This window comes from Lissotriton helveticus, chromosome 7 (genome assembly GCF_964261635.1).
Source record: "Lissotriton helveticus chromosome 7, aLisHel1.1, whole genome shotgun sequence".
NCBI lineage: Eukaryota > Metazoa > Chordata > Amphibia > Caudata > Salamandridae > Lissotriton > Lissotriton helveticus.
The window spans coordinates 396716793-396742819 of NC_136068.1; the positions used below are offsets into that span (position 1 = coordinate 396716793).

A 26027-nucleotide genomic window follows, 5' to 3' on the forward strand; every position below is an offset into this window, starting at 1 on the left:
GCTAGGGCAGGCTCGCTCGAGCAAGGGAAGAATGTTCTTCTCATTGGACAAAACATCGATAACAGAAATTCTTTGGCAGGGTTCAGTTAAAGCTTCAAACTGGCGCACTTTTCAAAAAGAAAAGCCCTAATGCTGCGTTTTAAAAGAGCCTTTACATGGCTTACAGGAAAGAGGTGGGTATGTGGGGGCGTAGTAAAGGGATGCAAAAACGATTAAGTTGAGGGACTACATAGCTGCCAATGTTTCTGATTATTATGAGTGACCAGAATTACAGAACAGACAGTAAGAACATAAATAAAGTGCAATGTTCTAACCAAGTAGCATGCCTGTTAATTAAATTGTTTTTCTGAAACAACTACGAACCATCCCTGCTTTGTAAAACATAAAAAATACGTCCCGCCGTTTTCAGTCGACCCTTTCTATAAATCGAGACATGAGCTACATTTCCTGAAATCTGCCCGGACAGCTGGTGAAAACTGGGACTGTCCTGGCAAATCTGGGACGCCTGGTCACCCTACATTAGTATGTGTGACATTTTCATAATTTCAGTGTGATTATGAGTGACATTTCAACGACTATGAGTGACTGTTGTGGTGACAAGTTCTTGTTCCTTTAAGAACAACTTGTCTTCCACGTGCCTCTGTCCTTGGGCACTGTTTATCTTTAATGTCCACTCCGTGCTCAGGTGTTCGCGTGTTCCCGGCTGAAACTGTTTACTTCAGCAGTTACAATGGGAGCACCAGAAAGAGTGGTCGTGGGTTGTTTGTTCTCCCACGCATTTCTCTAAATAAAATACAATTACGTTTAAATACCGCCTCTTATCATCAATTCAACATTTGCCGGCGATTTGGCTCAACGTAACCCATTTGTGGTGGACCAGGACAGGGCCTGCCACACGGGACCTCGGCTACCAAAGAACGCTACACGGACACAAGGTTAGTGGTATGCCGGAAAGACCCCGAGAGGTCTTCCGCTCTGTTTATTTATACCCCGGAGCGAGCAAGCCCCGGGGGTGTGGGGATGCGTGTGCAGATGGCAACAATGTATGGAGGAGCCCGTGTGGCTCTCTACATCCCTCCTTCAATTTAGTCTGCTCCTTCAGGCACTCGTGCCATCAGGGTGATGTCCATGCAAAGTCTCTCAATCTCTGGCTCGGACCCGGATTGGGTCGCAGGTTGTACCGCTGACTTCGGACAAACGGGGATGCCGCAACCCCAGCCGGGGTTGCCTCCACACTCTCACCACTCGGGGCTGGGCATGGTCGGCTGGGATTGACGCCGGTGTTTTGATTTGCCGCCCCGGGTGAGCTTCCTCCATTTTGCCTTGCCGGTGGTGACCTTGAGAATGACTCCTCAAAGTCCAGACCATTGTCTCCGCATTCTCCTGGTCCCCAGCCATTTCTGGGGGCCCAGTTGGCCCTCTAGCTTTCTTGAAGCACGACACGTTGCGAGTTACCACCTGACCGCCTCGCCGGACGGTAACCATGGTTCCTTGAACCTTGTCTACAGTCCACACCTCCGGCTCGTAGGGTTTTCGAAATTTCCATCCTGGGTGTCGATCCCGAACTACCACGGTGTCTCCTTCCTGCAGCCTCGGCTGTTGGGCATATCGTGCTTCACTCGCCTTTTGATTTGTGGCTCGCCTCCGAGCTTGAATAGCTTCTCCGTTCCTTGCCTCAGGGGCCCATGTGTGGTCGGTCGGGATGCTGTCCCGAGGTGCTCTCTTGAACAACACATGCGCCGGGGCACATTTGGTGGTGCTGTGTGGCGTCTGCCGGTATGCACCTAGAAACTGGTCAAGGGCTGCTTCGGGGTCCTCCCCGCAGTCCACGGCAATCCTCAGAGCTCGGTTGAGGGTCCTCATTAGTCTTTCTACCTCCCCATTTGCCTGGGGCCACAGCGGGGTGATCTTTCGGTGTGTGATCCGGAGGTTCTCGAGGTAGCTTTGAAACTCCCTTCCCTGGAATGGTGGCCCATTATCTGACTTGATCTCCTCTGGGAGCCCCATGGTGGCGAAGATGCGGTTCAGGGCCTTCTTGACTTGGGGAAAAGCAATTGAGGGTATCACCTCCACCACTGGGAACTTGGAAAATGAATCAACGAGAACGAGCGTGTGCCGGCCATCCGGGAAGCTCCCGCAGTCAATACTAAGGTGGGTCCAGTGCGTCTGGGGGGCATCTTCCGTTATCATCGGTGCCTATGCTGGATCTCCACCAGTGATGGTGCAGGCATGACAGGAGCGTACCATCTCGTCCACCATGCTGTCCATGGCTGGGAACCAGACCTTGCTTCTCAGACGGGCCTTGGTTTTGGCCATCCCCTGATGACCGACATGGGTTAGCACCAGCATCCGAGGCTGAAGGCTCTCCGGTACTACGATCAAGTGCCCTCGGAGGATGACCACTTCGTCACCCACACTCAGCTCGCTCCTGACCTGCCACAATTGCTGCCGTGAATGACTGACTTCCGATCAAAGGCTTTGGGCTCCATCCAGAAAGTGAGCCCAGCGATTCCCTTCTAGAGCGTGCCTGACACGAGATAATGTTTCGTCCTTCGCTGTCGCATCTCCTATCTCCTTCAGCGTCATTGTGTCCGGGCACGCCGCTTGCGAGATCATGTGAACGAACTCTTCGGCTCCCATTCCGTCATCCAGGGGGTGGGCCGGCGTGGTAACGTCTGGATGCCGGGACAGGTAGTAGGCCGGGTTGTGCGCTCCTGGTCTGAAGAGGATCTTGAAGTTGTACCCCTGTAGTTGGACAGCCCAGCGTTCTATCCGTGGGGGTGCTAATCTGGACGACCCTGCAAACAGAGGTAGCAGTGGCTTGTGGTCCGTCACCACACAAGTAAAGGTGGAAATGCTGGCACGCGCACTTTATCGCCAGTGCCTCGCGCTCAATTTGGGCGTATCGGGTTTCTGTGTCAGTCAGGGCCTTGCTCGCGTAGGCCACCGGCTTCCATTCCTCCGGTCCGTACTCCTGTAGGAGCACCGCTCCTAAGCCCACCGGGCTGGCATCCACTATCAGTTCCGTTTTGCGGCGTGGTTGGAAGTATGCCATTACCGTTTTGTCAAGAAGACTTGCTTTGATGTCTTGAAACGCCTTGTTGGCCGCCACCGTCCACTCCCACTTGTGGTCTTGCCGCGTGAGTGCCCTCAGGGGTTCCGCCAGAGCCGCCAGGTTGGGAATAAACCAGCCGCAGTAGGTGGCCATGCCCAGGAAGCTCCACACTTCAGTGGGAGTCGGCGGAGTGCTTGCTGTCCTGATGGCTTCCACTTTCTTGGGGTCTACCTTTAGTCCATCTCGGGTGAAGGTGTACCCGAAAAAGTCAATGGATTCCTGATAAAACGAGCACTTTGACCGGTGCAGGGTCAGTCCACTTTCCACCAACCTTTGTAACGTCGCTCTTAGATGGGCATGATGGATTTCGAGGGTGTCGGAGTAGACAAGGATATCGTCGCTGAGGTTGATTACGCCGCTCAGGCCTGACAACACCTCACGTATGGCATTCTGGAACACTTCAGCAGCTGAGGACACACCGAAACTCAGCCGCCGGTACCTTCGTACCCCACGTGGGTCGAAAACGTGGTTATATAGCGGCTCTCTGGCTCCAATTCGAGTTGATGGTATCCCGAGTTGAGGTCCAACTTCGAGAATCGCTTTGCCCCGTTCAGGTCGGCCACAATGTCGTCCATGGTGGGGGTGATGTGCCTTTCTCTCTTTACGGCCGCGTTGGGGAGCCTCATATCAACGCACAGTCTGATCGCCCCTGGTTGTTTCGGCTTGGGCGCCACAACCAGTGGGGATACCCAGGGGGTCGGATCTGACACTTTTTCTATCACCCCGAGGGCCTCCAGCTTCTTGAGTTCTTCCTCCACCTGTGGCCGGAGGTTGAACGGTACTCGCTTATGCCGGAGGGCTACTGGGCGTACAGATGTATCTATGTGTAGACAAAATTTCTTCCCTTTGAGTTTCCCCAGGCCTTGGAATAGTGCGGAGAATTCCTTCAGCAGATTGTCCGCATGTGACTGATGTACTTGATTCGCAAAGAATACGAGCCCCAGGTCCTCCGCCGTGTGGCAGCTCAGAAGGGTGCCCTTCTTCCCCTCCGTAATGTGAAAACGTGTTTCAGTCGAATAGTCTCCATTCACGACGGTGGTCCTGATTACGCCTCGCAACGGCAGCGGGTCTGTTCCTCCGTAGGTGTAGATCCGCGCACTGGAGGGTGCAAGAGCGGGCTTAGGTGACATCTTTTCGTATTGATCTTAGTCCATTACATTGACCGACGCCCCCGTGTCGATGAGAGCTCTCACTTCCGTGCCATCAATGGAGACGGAGCACATGGGCGGCAGTCTCCTCTTCGTGGACACTCTGCTGACATAGGAGATGACGTATACCTCATCATCGTCATCGTCTTCGTATCGTGGTCGCCTTTCCTGGGCTTGACTGTCGGGGGGTGGTGGATCCTGGTCTAGTGACAACTGTCGGATGCGCAGCGACAGGTGTCTGGGTCCCTGAGCTGCGCGGGATCTGGGAGCATTCAGTCTGTATCTTCCTCCCCGGCATACTACCGCGAAGTGGTTTAGCCGGCCGCACTTCAAACACGTCTTTCCTTTCGCCCCACACGTCGCCGTCGCCGGGTGATCTTCTCCACAGTACGCACACTGATTTCCCCGAGTGGGCGTGTGCTGTTGGCGGTTTGACGGGGGCCTCCTTTGGATAGCTTCGACCCTTTCTTTTTTGATTGGTGTTGTCCCTGTTGAAGCTGGCGTGGCTACCGGTGTGCGTAGGGCAATCTCCATTTCTTCTGCCCTTGCGTCAGACAGTTCGTGCGAACGGGCTAGAACCAAGATTTCATCTAGCGAGATCCCAGGTTGCCGGAGGATGAGTTTCCTCAGTAGCTTGGATCGACACCCCACTATGATCTGATCTCTAATCTCTTCTCTTGGGTTGGTGATGGGGCAGGTGCTGGTCAGCCGGCGCAGCCGTGCATAAAACATGTCCACTGATTCTGATTCTGTTTGCCACGCCCTCTTAAATTTGAATTTCTCGAAGTCGTTGTTGAGTTGGGGATCGAAATGAGTGTTGAGCGCGGTGACCGCTGCGTCGTAGTCGTCATCAGACCCAGAGTTGGGGAGTGTTTCGAAGAGGTCATAGATCTCTGGTCCTCGGTACAGGATGAGGAGGGACCTCTTGACCGTTGGTCTCTCGAGTGCCTTTGAAATAGAGGTTAAGCCTCCCGACCCTGGCCTTCCATCTAGGCGCCGCCTTCGCGGGATCCGCCGCTTCCCTGAACGGGGGAAGTGGCGCCACGCCCGTGTGTGCGTGGCCGTGCGGTTGTGGTGCGACCACCACGGCTTGATTCTGGCCTCCTCCTGCCTGGTCTGACCCCGTCGCTGGATTCAACATGTCTCAGCTCCTCCTGGTGCTTTCCTACGACCTGCCTGAATGAAGGTCCGGCTGCGTCCGGCCTACCACCTCCCACGTGGTCGGGGATGCGCTCCGCTGTACTCTAGTGTGCGCCTTCTCCCAACTTGTTTCGACGGCAGGCACGGGGGGGGGTGAAGCTGCCCCAGCCGCGCACTCTCCTCAAGAATGGTGTGTAAACTTCCAGTGCTTGTAGGTTAGTTGAGGGGGCCACTGCCGTACGTGTGCATCTCCGCACCCCGAGCCGAGGATGGAGCAGAGCTGCGAGGCGCCTGTGGCCAGTGGAGCCTATGCGGCCCCTTGTATTTGCCGCTGCTTGCCGCTGTTGGAGTGTGGCCAGTAATGTTGATGCAGTCTTTGGAGGTGCAAGTGCTTATTGCCGAGTGGGGGTGGGGGGTGCGGGGTGAAGCTGCCTCTCACGCCTGTAGGGCCACGCCGCTCAACACTCTCCTTGCCCCTCCCCCTCAGGCCTGGAACGTGCGGCCTGCTCCCGCCGTCAGTCACCGTCGCTGGAGGCGCGTGCAGGGCCACGCGGGTAGCGGGACGTTGCGCGGGTATGGGGGGGGGTAACGACGACTCACCCGCAGTGAAGGACACACTCGGCGAGGTCCCGCCAGCTGAAGGCGCTCCCGGCGGGGAAACGCGTGGGCGGGCCTCGAGCCTGAGCACGGGCGGGGAGAAGACTGCTGTCCGGCTCCGGAGCGATGCAAGTGGGCTCTGCGGCTCCGACGCTGTGCACCTGCTCTGCGTGCAGGGGGGCGCGATCAGTCACGCGTGTGCTCAGACCAGCCTCGTCGCCAATGTGGTGGACCAGGACAGGGCCTGCCACGCAGGACCTCGGCTACCAAAGAACGCTACACGGACACAAGGTTAGTGGTATGCCGGAAAGACCCCGAGCGATCTTCCGCTCTGTTTATTTATACCCCGGAGCGAGCCCGACCCGGGGGTGTGGGGATGCGTGTGCAGAAGGCAACAATGTATGGAGGAGCTCGTGTGGCTCTCTACACCATTGACCAATTTCTAAAATTTGTGCTTGTTTTGAGGATTCGTCACAGCTGCTCTTAAACATGCCTTGTTTTCTCAGAACCTCCTACTGTTACCTGTCTTACTCCGGATGTGAGCTGTACCTTCGTCTACGCTACGACGCACCGCGTACACAGTGGAGGGACTTCCGCAGTTTTGGGAGCATTTTGCATACCCGCTCATATAATATTCATCGTGTTCATGGTTGCCTAGCAACTTGCATCCATTTCACTGCCTCGACGCTGGAAAGCATTTCTTCACGCGGTTATTTATACGTGTGGCTCTACTTGAAGTCTGGTAAGCATGTGCCTGCGCTACGATGACAGGCACACCTTTCTATTATAATTCTAAACTGTTAGACGGGGACCTGGAGGGTCGGCCGAGCACAGTGATCGCACAGACAGGTAACTTCCCCCCCACAGATGGACACCACACAAAGATCAGGGTAACACCTGCTCACAATCCTCGAGCTCGGTGTTCGGATGGGTCAGACCGCGGCAGCGCCGGCAGGTCCCGAAGAGGTCGTAGGTGGCAACGGGCCGCGGCAGCGCCAGCAGGTCCCAACGAGGATGAAGGTTACAACGGGCCGCGGCAGCGCCAGCAGGTCCCACGAGAATGCAGGTTGCAACGGGCCGCGGCAGCGCCAGCAGGTCCCACGAGGATGAAGGTTACAACGGGCCGCGGCAGCGCCAGCAGGTCCCACGAGGATGAAGGTTGCAGAGGGCCGCGGCAGCGCCAGCAGGTCCCACGAGGATGAAGGTTGCAGAGGGCCGCGGCAGTGCCAGCAGGTCCCACGAGGATGAAGGTCGCAGAGGGCCGCGGCAGCGCCAGCAGGCAGGACAATAGTTCACAAGGCAGGGCTGTGGCAGCGCCAGCAGTCCGTCAAGGATGAGTTCGTCGCGGTGTCTCTCGACTCCAGGATACAACTGCCTTCCTGTCCTGGGGCGGCCTCAGTTATAGGTCTGGCGCCCTTTGATGTCCGGACCCTCGCTCTTGGAGGTCGGGAGGTCTGGGATGAGGGAGTCCAGACACCCAGCAGGGGGGTGGAGCCAGCGCCCGAGGAGGCTGGGGGTGCTCGGCACCTGGCGGGGGAGAGCCATCGACACTTCTTACTCCCATTGACCTGCCAAGTGGTCCGTTCACCTCCTGGGTGGAGGGTGGTGCCGGGATGTCGGGGCCTGGCCAGGCCCAGGGTTGGGGTCGGGCTGAGGCCGCGCGGCCGCGTGGTGCCGTGTCCAAGATGGCGGCTGGGCCGGGCAATGGTGCTGACGGTGGCCCGGGCCCTGTCCTGCGGGGAGGGAGCGAGCCCTTCATGTGGCCTGTCCAACATGCGTCCCCCCCAGCTGAAGGCGGGGAGAGTCACCCATCTTCTTGGGGACTTTCCTCGTCGAGGCGGAAAAAGCGGGACAGGCCATCCGCGTTGGCGTGGTCTTGGCCAGGGCGATGCTCCACAGTGAAGTCCATCCCCTGCAGGGAGATGGACCATCGCAATAGTTTGGGGTTCTCCCCCCGCATCTGCATGAGCCATTGCAGGGGCCGATGATCTGTCTGTACCCGGAAATGGGTTCCGAAGAGGTACGGCCGGAGCTTCTTGAGGGCCCATACCACTGCGAAGGCCTCTCGCTCAATGGTGCTCCAGCGCTGTTCTCGGGGCAGTAGGCGTCTGCTGATGAAGGCCACGGGTTGGTCCACTCCTTCGGGGTTCAGTTGGGAGAGGACGGCCCCAATACCATGGTCGGAGGCATCGGTCTGCACGATGAACTCGCGGCTGTAGTCGGGGGCCTGGAGCACCGGAGCGGTGCACATGGCGGCCTTCAGCGTCTCGAAGGCCGCGTGACAGTCGGGAGTCCAGTTGACTCGTTTTGGGTTGTTCTTAGACGTGAGTTCCGTGAGGGGCCCCACAATGCTGCCATAGTCCCTCACAAACCGCCGGTAGTATCCGGTGAGCCCCAGGAAGGCTCGGACCTCTGTTTGTGTTTCGGGGGGTTGCCAGGACTGGATGGCAGCTACCTTGAGTTGGAGGGGGGCCACCAGACCGCTCCCCACTTGGTGTCCGAGGTAGGTCACGGACCCCTGGCCGATTTGGCACTTGCTGGCCTTTATGGTGAGGCCGGCCTGTTGGAGGGCCTGCAGGACCGCTCTGAGGTGGTGGAGGTGGTCTGCCCAGTGGCGGCTGTATACCGCGATGTCGTCCAGGTAGGCGGCGCTGAATTCTTCGAGGCCCGCCAATACCTGGTTCACCAGTCTTTGAAAGGTGGCTGGAGCGTTCTTCATGCCGAAGGGCATCACTCTGAAATGGTAGTGCCCGTCCGGGGTGGAGAAAGCGGAACGTTCTTGGGCCCTGGGGGTGAGGCCGATCTGCCAGTAGCCCGCTGTCAGGTCAAAGATGCTTAGGTAGCGGGCTGCCCCCATGCGGTCGACTAGTTCATCTGCTCGGGGGATAGGGTGAGCGTCGGTTCGGGTGACCGCGTTCAGCCCCCGATAGTCGATGCAGAATCGGAGCTCCGGCGTGGTGCCCGGTGCCGCGGCCTTGGGGACCAGGACGACCGGGCTGGCCCAGGGACTGTCCGAAGGCTCGATGACCCCGAGGGCGAGCATCTTGGAGACTTCTTCTTGGATGCATGTACGTACCCGATCCGGTACTCGGTACGCCCGGTGTCGGACAGGAGGACTGTCCCCCGTGTCCACGTCGTGCAGGCACCAGGAGGTGACTCCGGGTGCGAGGGAGAACAGGTTTGCGAACGGCAGCAGGAGGGCCCGGCAATCTTGGCGCTGCTCTGGGGTCAGGGCCTCGGAGAGTCGGACCCCGTCCACCGAGCCATCTCTTTCCCGAGTCCTCAGTAGGTCAGGGAGGGGCTCGGAGTCTCCTTCTGTGCCACTGTCGGTCGCCATCAGCAGGCTGAGCTCTGAGCGCATGAAGTGGGGTTTGAGCCTGTTGGCGTGGAGGACCCGGAGGGGGTTCCGGGGGGACTCCAGGTCGATGAGATAGGTGACGGGACTCCTGCGCTCGATCACCTTGAAGGGCCCCGTCCATTTGTCTTGCAAGGCACACGGTTCGATGGGGGACATCACCCATACCTGCTGACCCGGTTCAAACTCGATGGAGGAGGCATGTTGGTCGTACCACTTCTTCATGTCCTCTTGACTGGCCTCCAGATTGGCTTTAGCGATCTCCCTGAATTTCCGGGTCTGATTTCGGAGGGTCAGGAGGTATTTGTAGACGTCCGGAGGGGTCTTTAGGGGGGCCATTTCCCATTCCTCCTTCACTAGGCTGAGAAGCCCGCGAACGGGGTGTCCGTACAGGAGTTCGAAGGGGCTGAAGCCGAGGGACTTCTGGGGGACTTCTCGGTAGGCGAAGAGGAGGCACGGTAGTAGCACGTCCCACTGGCGGCGTAGGGGTTCTTCCAGCCCCATGATCATTCCCTTGAGGGTGCGGTTGAACCGCTCGACCAGTCCGTTCCCCTGGGGGTGATAGGGGGTGGTGAAGCGGTAAGTGACTCCGCACTGCTGCCAGAGGGATTTCATATACTTTGAAATAAAGTTCGTACCCCTGTCGCTGATGACTTCCCGGGGGAAGCCCACTCGAGAGAAGATCCCCATCAAGGCTCGACCCACTACTGGGGTTGTTATAGTACGAAGGGGGACCGCCTCAGGATAGCGGGTGGCGTGGTCCACCAGGACCAGGATGAAGCGATGCCCCTGTGCTGTTCGGGGGTCCAGGGGCCCCACAATTTCTATTCCCACCCTTTCGAACGGGGTGGTCACCACGGGGAATGGTTGTAGGGGTGCCTTGAGTTTGCGGCCGCTCTTCCCGCTGGCCTGGCAGGTCGGGCAGGACCGGCAATGGTTGGAGACGTCATTTCTCATTTTGGGCCAAAAAAAGTGAGTCACCAGGCGGTGGTAGGTCTTGTCTTGGCCCAGGTGCCCGGCCAGGGGGACATCATGGGCTAGGTTCAACAGGAAGTCTCTGAAGTGGAGGGGCACCACCAGCACTCGTCCGGCCCCCAGTTCTGCGATTTTCTGCTCGCTGTACAAGAGATCATTGTCCCAATAAACCCAGTGGGCCCCGGTGGTGTCTCCTTGGCTCTGGGCGAGCGCTTGCTGTCGCAATCCCTCGAGGGAGGGGCAGGTCTTTTGCTCCTGCCGGAATTGTTCCTGGGTGGGCCCCCCGTCTTGACGCCACTGAGCCAGGTCGGGAAGCTCGGGGGGCTGTGTGGACCCCTCTGTGGTGGGGTCCGGGTGGTCGGTCTGGAGGAAGTCTTCTTCTGGGGTGATCGAGGGCGGAGGTGCTGCCCATTCTGGTTCTTCTGGTCTAGGGATGGTGCGGGTGGCCATGGACCGGGTGGTTACGCACGCCCAGTCCGGGAGACCCAACATCCCCAGATGCTCTCTTCTTTCCACAGCGGCCCACGGGGAGCTCTCAAGATCGTTCCCCAGGAGGCAGTCCACGGGGGCATCGTCGCGGACAGTTACTTTCAGCATGCCGGACACTCCTCCCCATTCGAAGGGGACGCAGGCCATCCGACACAGGCTCTCCGAGTTATCTGCCGATCGGACGGGGCAAAGTACGTTTGGTAGGATTTGTTCTGGGGTCACCAGGTGACAACGGACGGCCGTCACACTGGCCCCGGTGTCACGCAGGGCCTCGGCCTTGCGCCCATTGATGCTCACCCATTGGCTGTACTTCCGAGTGTTGGCGGGCAGGGGAGTCCGCGGGACCATGTCTCTTCCTCCCAGGCATGCCAGGGTCATGGCGGCGGGTTCCCACTCGAACTGCTCCGACTCATAGGTCTCCGTGTCTTCGGAGACTTGTTCTTCTCCCAGGGCGGCGGCCGCCATCTGGCGGGGCCCGGGGACCTGGTTCTTCGGGCAGGTCGGGTCACTGGCATAGTGGCCGACTCGCTGGCATCGATGACACGTCACGTTAGCTCGGAACCCCGGGCGCATCGGGGGGTTTCCCCGGCCTGCTGGGGCCGGGGTGGCGTTAGTGGGCGCGGCCGGGACGGCGTCTCGGCCCCGGCCCGGGCCTCCTCCTCCTCCTCGGGGACGATGATGACCGTGGTTGGTTCTGTTCTGCTCATTTGGCCCACTCCGGGCCACTCGAGTGCTCTCCCACCGGTCAGCCTCGGTGGCGAGCTGCCGGGGTTCAGTCAATTTACTGTCGAGGAGGTGCTGCCTGAGCTCGACGAAGCAGTTGTTGGAGAGGTGCTCCCACACAATGAGATTGAAGAGTTGTTCGTAAGTGGTTACGTTGTTACCCTTGATCCACCCCTCGAAGGCTCGGCTGAAATAGTTCACGTATTCCAACCACGTCGTACCTGGGATCCGGGTGCAGTTGCGGAACCTCTGGCGATACATTTCGGGTGTAAGCCCATATCGACTGAGGAGGGCGGCCTTCATGTGGTCATAGGACGTCATTTGATGGTCCGGAAGCTGCAGCAGGGCATCACGACCCTCGTTGACGAATCTCCCCCATAGACCGGCTCCCCAGTCACTTCGAGCGACCCGGTGGGCGGTCATGGCAATCTCATAGGCCTTGAACCACTGCTGTATGTCGTCGTTCCGGTGATATTCTCGGACCACATCCTTGGGGATGTGGACCTTCTGCTCGGTAGGACCCGGGGAGTGCGGTTGCTCGGGCACCCCTAGGTTTTTGTTCAGTTTGCGTATTTCTATCTCCGCTAGTTTGCACTCGTGCTCGTATGCCAGTCTTTTTTCTTCGAGGTCTCTCTGTCTCTGTTTTTCCTCTCGCTCTTCTCTGAGCCGTAAGTGTTCTAAGTTTATTTTTTGTTCCGCCAGTTTCAATTCTCCGTCCAATCTGAGTCGTGCCAAGTCTAACTCGTGTAATCTATTTTTTTCCCGCTCTTGGATCTCTTCACGGGAAGGGCCTGTTCTCCGTTCTTCCGTCCGGGTGGTGTTGACTTCCGGGGCTGCGGGGTCCCGGGGGGTTGCGGTATTTGTCTCTGTCCAGGCCTCTAGGGCGTTTTTGAAGTCTTCTTTTGTGCTTAGCCCAGTGGTAGCAATGCCTAAGTCCATGCAAAATTGTTTGAGCTCTCGGTGGTTGTATTCTTCCAGCTTTTCCATCTGGAACTTCTCCGCCGATCCGCTCTCTTTGGTCGTCATTGTGGTTTTAGTCGTAGGGTGAGTTACTGTCTGTACGGTACGCGTTGGTTCGGATCGCGCCGCTAGCCACCAATGTTAGACGGGGACCTGGAGGGTCGGCCGAGCACAGTGATCGCACAGACAGGTAACTTCCCCCCCACAGATGGACACCACACAAAGATCAGGGTAACACCTTTTATAGGCACTTCTGGTAGTAGAGTGGTACGATACAAGGCGATCAGGACACGATGATCCTCTCAATTCTAGTCTCTAGTAAGGGAAGGGGGTAGCGGGACAGTCTTGGTACCCACGGGTACTGAGGTGTAACGGTGATAGCTCACAATCCTCGAGCTCGGTGTTCGGATGGGTCAGACCGCGGCAGCGCCGGCAGGTCCCGAAGAGGTCGTAGGTGGCAACGGGCCGCGGCAGCGCCAGCAGGTCCCAACGAGGATGAAGGTTACAACGGGCCGCGGCAGCGCCAGCAGGTCCCACGAGAATGCAGGTTGCAACGGGCCGCGGCAGCGCCAGCAGGTCCCACGAGGATGAAGGTTACAACGGGCCGCGGCAGCGCCAGCAGGTCCCACGAGGATGAAGGTTGCAGAGGGCCGCGGCAGCGCCAGCAGGTCCCACGAGGATGAAGGTTGCAGAGGGCCGCGGCAGCGCCAGCAGGTCCCACGAGGATGAAGGTCGCAGAGGGCCGCGGCAGCGCCAGCAGGCAGGACAATAGTTCACAAGGCAGGGCTGTGGCAGCGCCAGCAGTCCGTCAAGGATGAGTTCGTCGCGGTGTCTCTCGACTCCAGGATACAACTGCCTTCCTGTCCTGGGGCGGCCTCAGTTATAGGTCTGGCGCCCTTTGATGTCCGGACCCTCGCTCTTGGAGGTCGGGAGGTCTGGGATGAGGGAGTCCAGACACCCAGCAGGGGGGTGGAGCCAGCGCCCGAAGAGGCTGGGGGTGCTCGGCACCTGGCGGGGGAGAGCCATCGACACTTCTTACTCCCATTGACCTGCCAAGTGGTCCGTTCACCTCCTGGGTGGAGGGTGGTGCCGGGATGTCGGGGCCTGGCCAGGCCCAGGGTTGGGGTCGGGCTGAGGCCGCGCGGCCGCGTGGTGCCGTGTCCAAGATGGCGGCTGGGCCGGGCAATGGTGCTGACGGTGGCCCGGGCCCTGTCCTGCGGGGAGGGAGCGAGCCCTTCATGTGGCCTGTCCAACATAAACTTTATACACGCAGCTTTGCATGAAGTTGAGTAAGCATTTGCCTGCGCTACGGTGACAGGCACACCTTTCTATTTTACTTATAAACTTTATTTATAGGCGCAGCTCTGCACGAAGTTGAGTAAGCATTTGCCTGCACTACGGGGACCGGCACACCTTTCTATTTTAATTCTAAACTTCAATTACACATTATAACATATTCAAGAACAGTTTTGCTCATGTGTAATCTGTGCTTTTAAACCTGCCTGCACATTCAGTGACAGGCACACTTAATACTGTGTTAATAAACCTTTCAAACCTGCCTGCACATTCAGTGATAGGCACACTATCGGTTTGACATTTATTTTCTGTTTATTTACACTGCTCAGTTTTTCTGGCATCTTTACTTTTGGAAATGGCTTATAATAATCAATTGCTCACTATACCCCATTTCCTCGCTACTCCAGGGAAACCAGCCACACTTGGAAACATTGGCACAATAGGTTCCAAAACTATCTTGTTGCCAATGATGCAGTTGAATATGATGCCAAAAGGAAGTTTGCTTTCTTATATGGTCACATAGGGTTTGACAGTCAACAAGTGTTTAACAATTTACCGCAGATTCAAGCACCATCAGGCGCACAGGAAGGATGGAATGTATTTTCGGAAGCAATAGCCAGTCTTACCAGAAAATTTGCAGAACAACCCAGCATATTATTAGAACGCTTTAATTTCATGAAAAGGAAACATAATATTGATGAGACTGTAGAGGATTACATATCTGCTTTAAGACAATTAGCCTCGACTTGCAACTTTGGTGCTATGTTAGATATTTGTTTAAGAGACCAATTTGTTTATAGTTGTTCTTCAAAGAAAATACAGGAAAGATTACTGGGATGTAGAGATCCCACTTTAAGAGAAACAATTGAAATAGCTAAAGGTATAGAAAGACCCTTAACCTCTGCTAAGGTGATGTCTAATGAATTTTCTTTTGGCAGTACTTCAGTATCAGCCGTCTCAGATGAAGCTGATCATATTTCAACAATTGATGCAAGGTTTAACCTCATCGCTGCTTGAGAGTTTCCCCTGCTGTGCTGGACAGCAATAAAAACGGGTGTGGTCATGACGAGCTCACCTCGTCATAAGCGCACGGTACTGCATGACGAGCTGAGCTCGTCATGAGCATGGAAGGGGTTAAACAAAACAGAATGTCTTTTAAGAAAAACATTTTTTGTTTACAGGTGTGGTTCTCGCAATCACATGGGCAATAATGCTAATTGTCCTGCCAATTTCAAGCGATGCACAAAAGGTGGTAAGATGGGACATTTTATGTCAGTTTGCAGAAGCTCAAGAAACACTGTTAGAATAAGCTCAGTAGAAGCTACTCCTGAAACTTGTGCACATGAATTAAGTAAAGTTGCACTTACAATTTCTGATGATAATTCAGATCAGGTTAGTATCAAAGGTCCATTTTGTCAAGCAATGGTAGCTCATGTTGCCATAGAAATGATGGCAGACTCAGGTGCACCAATTATTATTATTGCTGATTGGCTTTTTGAAGACAAATGGAAAGGTAGACAATTGTCTCAAACAGATATTCACCCGAAAGAGTTTGGGGATCAGGATATTGATATGTTAGGATATTTTATTGATGTTCTGTCCTGTCTAGGTAGACAAATCACAACAAAAATGTATGTTGCCATAAAGGGTAAAAATATTATACGATGGAAAGTTTTTACAAGGTTGGGAATCATTCTAATTCCTGGTGCAGAGAATCCCATTGTTCTTGCTGAACATTCAATTAATTTCATTGAAAGTTATGTGGGTTTAAATGTGCACAATGTTTTTGACAAGTTCAAAAATAATTTTTCTGAAAAAATTGGTAACATTAATCAGTTTGAACATTTCATCAAACTCAAAGACAATGCCACCCCAGTGGTTCACAAGGTGAGGTGAGTCCCTCTTAGCGTCAGGCAGGATCTCAAACTTATCAATGATGGTGTCATTAAGGCGACAGACTCCTCTGAATTGGTCAGTCCGGTCATAGTTAAGAAAAAAACAGGTGAAATCTGCCTCTGTGTGGACTTACGCACACTTAATAAAAATATAATCATTGACTGTCACCCCTTGCCGAAGGTACAGGACCTTTTAGCCAATTTGGGAAAAGCTAAAGTCTTTTCTATTTTGGATCTTAGATCCGTCTACCACCAGATACCGCTTGCTGCAGAGAGTCAAGACCTCACCACCTTCATAACACCTTTTGGTGCAGTCAAATTCTTGCGTATGCCCTTTGGTCTTGCCTCTGCAGCAAGCGTGTTTCAAAAATTTATGGACACAATTCTCAAGGATATATCTAGTGTGCATGCTTTCCAAGACGATGTCCTTATATTTGCAGAGTCAAAAAGAGAACACAATCTCCTTTTGGAAAGAGTGTTGTCTGTGTTTGAGAAAGTGGGCATTACACTCAGAAAGGAGAAATGTAAATTTATGGTGGATCAACTAGATTATCTTGGTCACAGTATTTCCAGTCAAGGTATTAGTCCTAAAATGTCTCTCATTTCCGCCATCAAAGACACCACACCGCCTGCAGACACTCTTCGTTCATTTCTTGGATTGTGTGAGTACAACTCTCGCTTCATTCATAGGTATGCTCTAATTATACAGACTTTAAGAGATCTCTTACGCAAAGGAGAAAGTTTTGTTTGGTATGATGTTGCGCAGAAATCATTTTCAGAAATTAAAACTTTAATTACCTCTGCACATATTCTATCACCATTTACTGCAGGTCAGGTGTGTTGTCTAACAGTTGCTGCTAGTCAATTGGGATTAGGTGCTGTTCTGTCACAACGTGTTGGGAGCAGTGGACATACTATTGCTTACGCCTCAAGCTCTTTGACATCATCAGAAACGAATTACAGCACAATCGAGAAAGAAGCACTTGCCTGTGCATGGGCTGTTGAAAAATGCAAAGCCTATTTATAGGGTACACAGTTCAAAGTTTTCACTGACCTTAGGCCTCTTGTCTACATTTTTTGCAGAAATGGCACTAGTAAAGCTTCATCTAGGCTAGTGCACATTCGTTCTAGACTTCAGGAATACAATTTTTCAATTCACTACTTACCTGGTGGCAAAAATGGATGTGCTGATTGCCTTTCTAGAATGCCCATCATGGATTCTTCTATTCCAGAAGCAGATGAAGTAGAGTGTGTTGTAGCTCTTATTGAGGACACTGTTGGGGAAAATGTTCCTTTTTCAAAAGGGTCATGGTTATCAGCACTTGATAAGGATAATCATCTCCAACAGGTTATTACTTACATGAAAAAAGGTTGCCCTCATGAAAGAAATCTTTCTTCTGATGTCAAACCGTTTGCTCAAGTTTCAGATGATTTGTCAATTGTTAATGGGTTTTTGCTTCGTCATCACTCTTTAGTCCCTCCAACTAACTTTAGAGCATTGTTATTCAAAAAGAGTCATGAAGGTCACATGGGTGTTTCAGCCACCATTCGTAATTTCTAACAATTTTACTGGTGGCCTGGTCTTGATGCTCAGGTCAAAAAATGGATTTTGGATTGCAGCACATGTTTAATTTCCGTTAAACATTGGAAAGTATCTGAACCCAATCTTCACATTGTTCCATTACCTGATTCGCCTTGGGACAAGGTTGCTCTTGACTTTGCGGGGCCTTTTGAGCTACTTCCAAGTAACAAAAGACTCCTATTAGTTTTAATTGATTACATGTCCAAATGGGTATACTTTGATTTTGTTGCATCACCAGACACCAATTCTGTGATTACATTTTGAAAGGCATTTTTGAAGTTGAAGGGCCACCCAGAGAAATGGTAACTGATAATGGAACACAATTTAAATCTAACCAAATGCTTAAGTTTGTGCAAGATTTGGGAATTAAACATCTTACAGTTGCATTATATTCTCCTTCTTCCAATGGCCTGGTAGAATGCATCAACAGGTTTTTGAGGGAGGGAATTCAAACTGCTCTATCTGGTGGTTTACATGTGGAATAATTTCTTTAAAAAAAGTTGTGGAACTTCCATACAACTCTGCATAGCACTACTGGAGTTTCTCCTTTTAGTTTATTACACAGAAGAGTTGCTAATTCATTATTATGTCCTGCTTGGATTAAAGATTTAACTACTTCTTCTTGTGATTTTCAAAATACCTTAGATACGCTAAAGGATTCTGTCAAACAAAAACATGCAGCAATTTTTACCTATCATCAGACTTCAAAGAATACAAAAGATGTTTTATTTACTAATGGTGATTGGGTTTTAATAAAGAAACCCAAAAGGTTAAAAAAGGAGAATTCAAGTTTACTCTACCTGTTAAGGTAGTCAGAGTTTCTAAAGGAGCAGTTCTTTTGTATGGTAGAGGGTGATGGAACAGAAGAAACCTTGTGAAAGTCACACCTGAACAAGCTTCTAAAATAACAAAAAGAAAAGGTCTTTGCATGCCAGACTGTTATGGGGAAAATTCTGGTATGGATTTTTGTGCTGACAAAAATATGCCTTTTTCATCAGACAGTGATGTTCATGTTAATGATAGCATGTGCTCTGATGTTGTTCCTCATGTAGCTTCTCCAACTATTGATTTCAGGCAAAATGGTTCCATCAATTTACAGTTGTTACCTGATGATTGTTTAACTCCAATGACTTCTCATAGATTGCCCCGGAATGTATCTCTTCCTCAAAAAATTTCTGATTATTATTTCACGTAATTTTCAATTCAATTTATTGTTTACATTTGTGAATGTATCTATTTTTAATAATTTACGATTTATACTGTAACTTGTATTTTTTGCAATTTTATGATATGTTTTTCTTTTCTGTTAAAACAAAGGGGATGATGTTGTGGTGGCAAGTTGTTCTTGTTCTTTTAAGAACAACTCGTCTTCCACATGCCTCTGTCCTCGGGCACTGTTTATCTTCAATGACCACTCCGCGTTCTGGTGTTCGCCTGTTCCCTGCTGAAACTGTTTACTTCAGCAGTTACAACGGGAGCACCAGAAAGAGCGGTCATGAGTTGTTTGTTCTCCCACGCATTTCTCTAAATAACATACAATTACGTTTAAATACCGCCTCTTATCATTAATTCAACAGTGACACTTTCTTGCGAGCAGAAAATTAAGCAATGAAGATGAGGGAAACGTATAAATATCAGAAATGTGACCCATTTGAGGAACGAGAAACTGTAAGATCTTAAAACTTCTGCCAGTGCCTGAGGTGGCTGGCTCATAATTACAACGAAACTATCAAAATATCACACATAGCAATTTGAAACCTGGGCAGCTATGAAAGAGGGCAGGCATCACTTCACATGATGTATCATTGAATACCGTGTGCATACTCTTGTTCTTGACACAGAGTCCTCTTTACTTACATATTTCATGAACATGATAAGGAAGTAAGCTTTTTATTCTATTGCTATTTAATTGCTTTGATGTACAATGCTGATCATATAATAAACTTGTGAATTGTGGATGGCATAATGTATTGACTAATAAGAAGAAAAAGGCACAAGCCATGCCAATTAGGAAAAAAGAAAAGGAGCATGGGGAAACAAGGAGAATAAAAAAAATCACATTTATCAGGTGGTGTTTGTTGTCCAAGAGGAGGTCATACAAAAAATTAATGTTTTGGGAAGAGGTTTATCACTCTGAGTGAGAGAAACTGAGTCAATAAAGCTGCCACTGCAGCATCCACCTTATTCATAAGCGAACGCTGTAAGCAGGAAAGTAAGACTTATGAAGTAACTGCTAATAGCCTGAGATGTCACCACTTGAAACAAATAAAAAGCGGACATCTAGAAAGCAGGTCAAATGGCTCCGCTAAGAATTAACAGCAGAAAGAGCAAGGACTTGCGTTTAGACTGCAGAACCACAGGACTCTACAACAGGATGTGAGAGGCCGTAAGATCGAGCTCAGCTGCCTCAGGCCTATACAGTAAATTAATTAGAGTCAGCTGACTTGCGGACTCCGGCTACCACAGTCAGCTGTGGCATGACAGCATGATTGCTAGGCAAGCCTCAGGAGAGACTGTGGGACCCACATAGTGGTCGCAGCAGGGCAGCCTTCATTATTTCAGAATGTCATACCAGTAAAGTGAGCGGTCCTTGGGTCCAGCGTACGGCCCCCTAAACAGTTAACTTACTTGCACAAGTCAATAAACTTAGAAAACTGCATGTACTCTGTAGCAAAGAGAAACTGTTATTTTAAAAACAGTCTGACTGCATATTTGCGTAGTTTTTAGAACAAGCTTCGCACAGTTCACACTGCAGCAGAGCTTCTCTTCTTCTGCAGAGTACATCTTCTCGCCTGCGCTGTCAAGACAGTCCGCGTCCGTAGGTGCTCTCTAATCTCTCTGAAAAGTCCAATGTCTGAACAAAGTTAAACTTTTCCAGTCAGTCAGAGTTATGACGTTTCCCTGGTTCATAAATCTTTTCCAAAGAGGTTTCTTTCTTCCGCGGCCCACAAACCAGCAAGCGCAGAGCCACACCTTCCTCAATACTTCCCGCTCCCCGGTAGTTGGATGTCACATCCCCTGCGCCGCAATTGTAGCAACAACCTGACTGGTCATAGGAAACTACCTTGGATCATGACGTAAGGCTGCAGGCTGTCAGTCACACTTAATCTGATGACATATAAAGTTGAATCCATGATAATTCTGACACTGCAGTTCAGTTGTCACTGTGAGTGTGAGCCTGCCAGCACTGCCCTGGTTCCCAGTACAAGAGCCTAAGCCTGCTGCCACAAGCGTCGTGCTACCTGCCCTTGGAGCTTTCAGTGATAGGTGAGACACAATACAGATATGCGTGACAATGCATTTCAGTGTGGTAATGTGGATTACCACACTGAAATGCGTTCATCTAATGCCTGATGCACACAATCGTTTTTTAGACCATGTCGTAGTCATTATTTTCTTCACTTTTGTTGTATCGGCACGTAATGCGCTCTTCCTTAGGTGTTTTCCCCCCCTTTCAGTTTTTTCCCTGTGTGGTGCCACGCCGCTGTGGTCCTAGCGCTCCCTGCACAACCGCACTTGACCCATAACCCCTCCCTGGAGCGAGGTTGCGTGTGTAGCCCAATTGGGCTACACACACTCGCCTCCACGGAAGCCTGCCTATGCCTCTCTTTGCACGTGTGGCAGCTTCCTATTCGGATCGCTGGAGCCGCCTCTCCCCAGGCTGCAAAAACAGGGGATCTGCAGGGCTGTGCAGGTACCGGGGCTAAATTCAACAAAACTTTATTTATAATTTCAAATCAAGCAGTTTCGTCATTCAGGCTGACAGGATGTTTTTTTCCCCTGCTTAAGTCCTGTAAGAGACTTTATTGGAACCCTTGGCTTCCGGCACCAGCTGATTGCTCTCTCCTGACGCCCTGCTTCAAAGCTGAACAGGGCTGCAATAATTTGGACTCTGGTCTTCTTAACTTCTCCTGTTTTCCCCCTCCTATCTGGTTGACCTTTCTTCCCTTTGGGGTAATTTAATTGAGGTGTCACTGAATGTCTTGCGACATGTCTGATTACAAGACTTATGGCCAGGATCTGGCTGCTTACAGCCCAGAAGAAGATGAGGACTATTGTTATGATGAGGGCATGGAAGGCATAATTGATAAATCTGTGCAGAAAAAGTTAGACAAGGCTTTGTCTTCAGCCCTCATTCACATTTCCCAAAGCTCAGATAAGCTGTTAGGGTGCATGTCCTCCCCCCACCTTCCGGTAATCCCCCCTTCTTCTCCTTCCGCCTCTTCATGGCCACATGTGAAAATCATTGCGAACGTGACCGAAGGAGTTATTCCAGATCCTGTGTATAGTGGAGGCTCTCTCCCTACCCTTGCTCCTTCTTTGCCCTTGGCCCCCGCCCCTCCCACGGATCCCGATACAGATACTTCCTCTTCTCACGAATCCCAACCTTGCAAGCATTCAAAAAAAGTGCAAACGCTCTTATTTCCCCTTCCACTCAGTCCCCTTTCATGTTTGAACCTTCGAGCATTGTACACTCCAGGTCCTCAGATGGGTTTCCTGCCCCCTGCAGTGGCTGAGTTTATGCAGTTGAATTTGCACAAGAGCTTTGACTAAGAAGTCCGCTCCCGACCTCGCTCTGAATGCCTGCACCCGCCCCACAAAACTCCCCTCACACCAGATATCGACATTTCCATGCAAACCTTCCTTAAGAAATACAATAAGGAGCCCAAGAAGGGTATTGATAGAGTGCTGCCCTGTTGCCAAGATAAATTATTTCACGTTTATGGCCCCTTAGCAAAAATTTTAGAATTGGCCCTCCAAGCCCAGTAGACAGGGGCTTCTATCCATCCAGAGGTGTTAGTGGTATGGACCCAGAGGGCATTCTGCCTCTTGGGCAACGCTAACTGCGCGTTAGCCTCAGAACGCCGCAAGTCTGTACTTCTGCGCATTGACCCTCAATTGGTCGAACCGGGTCCTCTGGCAGAAGGCCTATTGTTTGGGGATTGGTCTGTAAAAGACATAGCCAAATTTGTTAATATGTTTACCTCTCTGGATAAGTCTCAGACTTCACTCAAGCAAATTTTCATCCGCCTTTCTGTCTGGGCCGGTCGTGGCAGAGGAACCTCAACCAACCGGGTGCTCAACGTGGATTTAACCCCAGACGTAGAGGTTATGCCTAAGATCCGGCCCAAGCAGGGTTCTACTCTACCAGCTCTAGAGGCCGTTTCAATGGAGGATTCAAAAGGGGGTTCTGTAACAACGACAACCAATTCACAGGTAATGACTCCTATGATCATTCCAATGCTTCCTCTAGTTGGCAGACTGAGGTATTTTGTAAACAATCGGGTAAAGATTACTTCCGGTTCACGGGTTTTAAATACGGTTCAAGGATATCAAATAGAGCTAACTCACCCTCCGTTTCAAGTCTCACCCTCCCACCATTTTTCCTAACAAAAAGAGTCTTTTATAGACTCTGAATTTCAGGAACTTTTGTCAAAACAGGCTATTGCTCTGACATCCCTTCATCCCGAGGGCTTTTGCAGCAATGTCTTTTTTGTACAAAAGAAAGGGGGAGGTCAAAGGTTACTACTGAATCTCTGGCTCTTCAACGCCTTTGTGATCTATTGCCACTTCAAGATTGAAGGCATCCTTCTGTTGAGGGATCTTCTTCAGGACAAGATTGGATGGTTTGCCTAGATCTCAAAGATGCTTATCTATCTGTTCCCATTTACCCCTGCATCATTGTTATCTTCAATTCCAATGTAAAGACCAATGGTATCAATACCAATCCCGCCTTTCGGCGTCTCCTCAGCTCCCTGGGGTTCACCAAGCTTTTGAAACCTGTTTTGGTCCAGTTAAGAGAGATGAGAGTTCGCATCATCATCTACTTGGACGACATGCTACTTTTGGCCCAAGATCATTCCCTTCTGTACCTACACCTGTCTTGGACAGTGTCCCTCCTCCAGTACCTGGATCTTGTGATAAACTCTAAGAAATCCATGATGGTTTCGGCTCTTCGGTGGACTTCCTGGGTTTTCAGATAGACTCCCTCCTGGCACAATTACTTCTCCCTGTTGTGAAGGTGAAATCCATCAAGAGGAAGCTGAAATCAACTCTGTCAAAACAGATGATATAATTGAGATCCCTGGCCGGGATTGTGGGGTTGATAACATCTCCAATTCAAGCAATATTCCCAGGCCCGCCACACTACAGGGCTCTTCAACGCCTGCAAATTCAGTATTTACAACAGGGATTCAGCTACAACATCTGATCCTGCTGACAACCAAAGCTCAGGAAGAACTCCAGGGTGCTTCTTCATGTGGAAGAATGGAATGGCGAGGCCATTTTCGTAGTCTCACCAGATGTGGTCATCAAGTCTGATGCCAGTCGTTGGGGCTTGGGTGCACAATGCGGACAATTTTGTACAGGCGGTCGCTGGTCAGCCAAATAATTAAAACTTCATATCAATTGTCTGGAGCTGCTAGTAGGTTCCTTTTTCCATAAGGTCAATATCTCCCACCAAAGCAATTGCTGCATCCTCTTGCGGATGGACAATGTGTCAGTGGTTTGTTATATCAATCGCTTGGGGGCACTAGATCCCGCCTCTTGGCCAACATAGCTGGAGACTGTTGCCATTTTTGCCTCTCTCAAATGATCACAGTCATGGGGGAATATCTTCTGGGCAAAGACAATCTAGTAGGAGACTGGAACTCCGGATTCCTGAGAAATTACAGAGCCTGGTAACTCCATCCCTTCATCTTTCAGGAGACAATGTCAACTCGGGGCTCATGTCAAGTAGATCTGTTTGCCTCCCGGCTTAATGCTCACCTCCCACGGTTCTACAGTTGGAGACCGGACCCGATAGCTTTGGAGATCGATGCATTACTGCACTTCTGGGGAGCCCAGATGAATTACGCCTTCCATCTGTTTGCCATAATCTCGAGGGTGACAGCCCAGGTCTGACGTCAATCGATGACTCTGGTGTTATTTACTCCTCTGTGGAAGACACAATTGTGGTTTCTGACTCTTTTGGAATTGTCTGTGGCTCTTCACGCCCTCCTTCCAGGGTCACCTCATCCTCTTATTTTTCAAGGCCAATTGTCCGCATGGTCTGGTAAATTTCAGGAGACACGACCAGATTGAAGGAATTTCAGCAACAACTGCCGAATTTATACATCAAGCTTGGGCTCCTTTCACCCACAAATGATATTCTTCTGCATGGAAACACTGCGTGGGTTAGTGCCTTCAATGGGAGGTGGATCCCTTGGGATCCGAATTGAAAGATGTTCTGAATTTCCTTTCGAAGTGTGCTGAGGCTGGTCTATAATACAGGTCAGTAAAAAACTTTAGATCAGCATTATCAGCTGGCCATAACCCAATAGCTAGTAAACCGGTGGGTGTCCATCCCATGGGATGTAAACTGTTGAAAGGCATTTGAGTGGCTCGTTCCCAAAGACTTAGGTACCCCTCAATTATGAGATGTTACGACTGTTCTATCTTTATTGGAGTCTTGGCTGGATAACACACATTTGACGTTGAAATTTCTGCTAAATTGACGACTCTTTTATGTTTGATTTCCTGCCAACATGTGTCGGATATACGTGCTCTGGACCTTGCAGGTAGGTTATTTTCTCCAGATGGTGATTCTTTTATTATAACTAAACGAACAAAGACTATGTCATGCTTGATTGATTGTCCTGCTTTTCCACACAATACTAAATTATGTGTAGTGAAATGTTTAAAGGTTTACGAGGAATGTACATTAGCGCATAAATCCTGTGGGCCCCTTACTTCTGGCTATCCAGAAGCCCTTTCACCCAGTGTCAGTAGCAACCTTGGCACGTTGGGTGCGCTGGGTCATGTCTGAAGCCGGGATTTACATTTCTGTGTATTGTGCTCATTCTGCTAGAGGGGTCATGAGCTCAAAAGCCGTTGTTATGGGTTTTAGATTAGAAGATATTCTTTGAGTTGCAGATTGGTCTTCTGACTCCATGTTTAAGATCTTTTATTATAAACCTAGTGTGTATGTTTCCATTATTGTTGTTGGTGAGCTTTGAACCAGCATAACCGGAGCCTCCTGTTCTGCCATAGACTAAAACATTTTCTAGCATTTGTGACAAGAATTTTTGATTCTATTAAGGACACTGAGGCAAGGATCATCCCACCCGTTGAAACAGGTAAGATTGACATCTCTTGACTGTTATTGTATCATATGGTTTATGTATAGCATTGTTATCCTACCCTTCTGTTCATGATTAAGATATGTTTGGACTCAAACTTTATTTTTGGTTTCAGGAGCAGATTCAATACAAATATAATTCTCATGGTTTGGTCGTTTCCAACATTGGGCGTTCTTTTCCATTGGATCAGTGGATGTTGCAATCCTTTTAGATTTTCCTTCAGGAGTTTGGAACTGTGTGTTTGTTCTTGTTTGGAATTTGTTTTATGATGACTGCTTATTTGCAAAGAATGAGGCAGAAAAATGGTACCTCTCTATTTTGTATATGCTGGACACTGTTGATTGGCGAGTTTGCTAGAGCCATAGTTGAAAGCCTCATAGGAAATGTAGTGTGATATGCTTACTGTTTTTTGATTGGCTGCCGTTTGTTAAGAGTAATAAAGATTAAGAAGCATAATCCTCACCTCCATGTCCTTAATAGAATCTAAAATTCTTGTTGCAAATGCTAGAAAACTTTCTATTGTGATGAGGTAGAGCTTTCCGTGCCACTTGAATATCAACCGGAAAAGGGTGGCCCCAGGAGTATGCCACCCCTTGGTCCCGAAGATGCGTAGTCACCACTCGAAACTCCCG

At 50.9% G+C, this 26027-nt stretch overlaps 1 protein-coding gene across 3 annotated transcripts in view; it reads right to left on the bottom strand.

Annotated features, from left to right (window-relative positions):
• GSS (glutathione synthetase) overlaps positions 1-26027 on the bottom strand; it is a 757391-nt gene that overhangs the window by 725445 nt on the left and 5919 nt on the right. The window contains exon 1 of one of the 3 annotated variants that reach the window (XM_078652248.1): positions 16860-16967. The exons of the other annotated variants lie outside the window; for them this stretch is intronic. The gene's annotated coding sequence lies outside the window, so the exon portion shown is untranslated. Of the gene's footprint in view, positions 1-16859; positions 16968-26027 lie in introns of those variants that run through there. 3 annotated transcript variants of the gene reach the window in all.